The following is a 3,321-nucleotide window of genomic DNA, read 5'->3' as shown; positions in this document are numbered from 1 at the left end:
ATACACATTGTGTATTTAGATCAGAACTGAAACTGAAGAGAATTACAATCAACAAGTGCTCTGTTTTAGTAATCCAAATTTTTTTTTTTTAATTTTTTTTTCAACGTTTATTTATTTTTGGGACAGAGAGAGACAGAGCATGAACCGGGGAGGGACAGAGAGAGAGGGAGACACAGAATCGGAAACAGGCTCCAGGCTCTGAGCCATCAGCCCAGAGCCCGACGCGGGGCTCGAACTCACGGACCGCGAGATCGTGACCTGGCTGAAGTCGGACGCCTAACCGACTGCGCCACCCAGGCGCCCCTTAGTAATCCAAATTTATAGCTAGATGCTTTCTTGGCAGTTATGCAAACTTCATTTTACAAATGAGGAGAGTCTCAAAGACAACTGGCTTGCCGAGGGCTGTGCAGGGCCAAAGTTTAGCTCCCGGCTTTGGAGCCCGGAGTCTTTTCTGCTATATACCATAGTGACTTCTACCCTTTAGTATTCCCATTTTCATGTATATTCTAGGAATCATTGTGGAAAAAAAATAAATAACATGGGCAATCCTCCCTTTTACTTTTGTTGAGCTTAGAAAATGACATGGCTCCACATCTTTGGTCATATATGGTTTAAGTATTAGTCTCATGAATTGTGCACATATGAAAGGGATTGGCTTATAACTGTTCATTAGTCCCTAATTGCCTTTAAGACATATGGTTCTTCTCTCGAGAAGAACCAGCCCAATCTCACAATTTGTTATTTGAAGTCCTGTAAATACTGGATAAAAAAAAGTTTTACCAAATCATTACCATTCATTGTGTTCCTATCATCTATTGGCAGTATGACATCCAACTAGGCAATGTTAGCTTCCTTGAAGGTTGAAACATTCACCATCTTGGCAAATAAAAAGTAGTTTCTAGGGACACCTGGGTGGCTCGATGGGTTAAGCGTCTGATTCTTGATGTCAGCTCAGGTCATGATCTCACAGTTCATGAGATCGAGACTGACATTGGGCTTACACTGTCAGTGCAGAGCCTACATGGGATTCTCTGTCTCTGTCTCTCTGCCCTTCCCCCCACTCATCATCATCATCTCTCTCTCTCTCTCTCTCTCTCTTTCTCTCTCTCTCTCTCCCTCCCTCTCAAAAATAAATAATAAAAATACAAGTAGTTTCTAGAGTCACTAACCAAGGAAGGCTAAATTCATCTTATCCTGGGGATACCAAAGACTTTTAATTTTTAAAAGAAAATCTAAAAACATCTTGTGCTGAAACCATTATTGCCAGCTAAATGGTTCTGTATTCTAGATTCTTCTGACCTTAAAAGAATTCCTATAATATTTCTCCTTATTCTTATTTGTGTGAGGCTGGCAATCAGAAAAATGAGTCATTAGTTAGGCTTCACTTTGGACAGGTATAATATTTGCAAATAGATGGTACCTGGAGATTCTATTCTAAGATTGGAAAGACTTGTAGCAAGTTTTTCCTGGAACATACTTGCAATGACATTTGACAGAAAGGAGGAAGGTGTAGACCTAGATAGCTAGAGGGATCATCAGCTGTGCTAAGGCCATCTGGAGCATCAAATTTCATTGGGAGAAATTCTGGAAGGCTTACCAGCTGGCAGTGTAAGACACCAGGAATAGGGATTGAGTCTGTCCAAGGGGTGAGAGAAAGCACCCTTTCATCACTAACCTGAAGAAGAATGGCACCAGATAAAGCTCTTCAGACAAAGGACATGCAACTAAATCTTAGTAAAGTGACTTCCTGGTTGGTTGGTTGGTTTGTGTGGGTTTTGTTGTTGGGGGGTGGGGGTTGTAGCCAGATCTATTGTTACATGCAATGCAATTCTGTAGGGACTAGCTGGAACTCCACTTTTTTTCTCTTCCTATCAAGAAAGAGTATGGAAATACAACTGAATAAAAATTTATTATTGTAGGATATTTTATTTATTTATTTATTTCCTTAAAAAAATTGTTCAGGTTTTATTCACCAACAGCTCCTCCCTGCCTGCTGCTGTGCCCGCTTCTGCACTCCCAGAATCAGGGCAGGGCCTCTCCTAGGAGCAGAGGTCAGTGAAGAGAGCTGGCAGCCAGTGGTGAGTCTCCTCAGGGGCTTGCAGGTCCCAGCCAGGCCCGCTGTTCCTTCAGCAGGTGTTCTAGCACTTGCTGGGCTCACTTGGCCTCCCACTTAAGACTGGCTTTGATATCACTGACAGTCACGTAGCCATTTTTCTCTGCCAGCTGCAGCACCACAGTGTGATCCATATTGAGCTCAGCTGGAACAGACTGAATGAGGTAGGTGCCACCCGCAGAGATGATGCCGGAAGCCAGCGGCAGGTGCCTCTAGTTTCTTGATGGCCCTGATCAGGTTGTCTTGGCTGATATCCTGTGTGAATCTGCCCCTTCCTTCTGAACACCTGTTGTTGTAGTTTCTCCAGAGTTATCACACCTCCATCCCTGTGCTTCAGGGTCAGGCACACTTCAATAATCTGGACTCCCAGCTCATAATAGAAATCTCCCACACCTACCATCTTGGGCCAAAATCCTCTTCCAGAGGGCAGAGGATCACCCCAACGGTGGCACACGTGTCCTGGAACTGCACCCAGAATTCGGGATTCTTCTGAATTTCCTGCTTGTGCTGCTGGCAAATTCCTCCAGGTTAGTCTTGAACATGTCCAACTGCTTTGACATCTGGGCCAGCTGGTCCTCAGCCAAGGCAGTTCCTCACTTCTTATATTTGGCCTCTGCAAGTTTCTTCTTGGCGATGGGACCAGCTCCCACTCTGTGGCAATGCATCCCTTCCTGGGTTCATGGGCCGCCCGCTGCCAGGACCCAGGTCTCCCCATTATTAAAGGGTATTTTAGTTAAGATCTTTCTAAATGATAAAGGCAGAACATCCTACTCAAACTGACTTACTCAGGAGAAGGAATTTATTGGATTATGTAACTAAAAATCCGGGGATAGTGTGGGCTTTAGACACTGTTAGGTTCAGGGTTCAAAAGGTTTCATTAGGATATGATTTTTCTTCATCTCTCAGCTCTGCCTTCCACTGATTAGCTTCAGCCTCAGGTTCCAAATGGAAGCAAATGAGGGCAGAAATTCCAGCTTTATATTGTCTTGGGTTCAAGTCCATTGAGAAAGAGTGTCTGCCCTTATCCCAAAGCTTTAGCAAAGATTTCATTGTATCTTAGAAGCTGTTATGGGCATGTGTCAACCCTTTATCCAAATCAACAGCCTAGAGAACATTAGGCTCTCATTGGCTAGAGTACCTCTGGGTTGGGAATGGGAAAATCACCGAAACATTGGGACTGAGAATGGGGATGAAGTCCCTAACTAAAA

At 43.9% G+C, this 3,321-nt stretch overlaps 1 pseudogene; it reads right to left on the bottom strand.

Annotated features, from left to right (window-relative positions):
• Positions 1-2,039: 2,039 nt before the first annotated feature.
• LOC125164848 (vacuolar-sorting protein SNF8-like) lies at positions 2,040-2,778 on the bottom strand (annotated as a pseudogene).
• Between the last annotated feature and the right edge of the window lie 543 nt (positions 2,779-3,321).

The sequence above is a fragment of the Prionailurus viverrinus genome, chromosome B1 (genome assembly GCF_022837055.1).
Source record: "Prionailurus viverrinus isolate Anna chromosome B1, UM_Priviv_1.0, whole genome shotgun sequence".
Taxonomy (NCBI): domain Eukaryota; kingdom Metazoa; phylum Chordata; class Mammalia; order Carnivora; family Felidae; genus Prionailurus; species Prionailurus viverrinus.
Note: the sequence above shows the minus strand (reverse complement) of the source record. Positions and strands in the feature narration are given on the sequence as shown.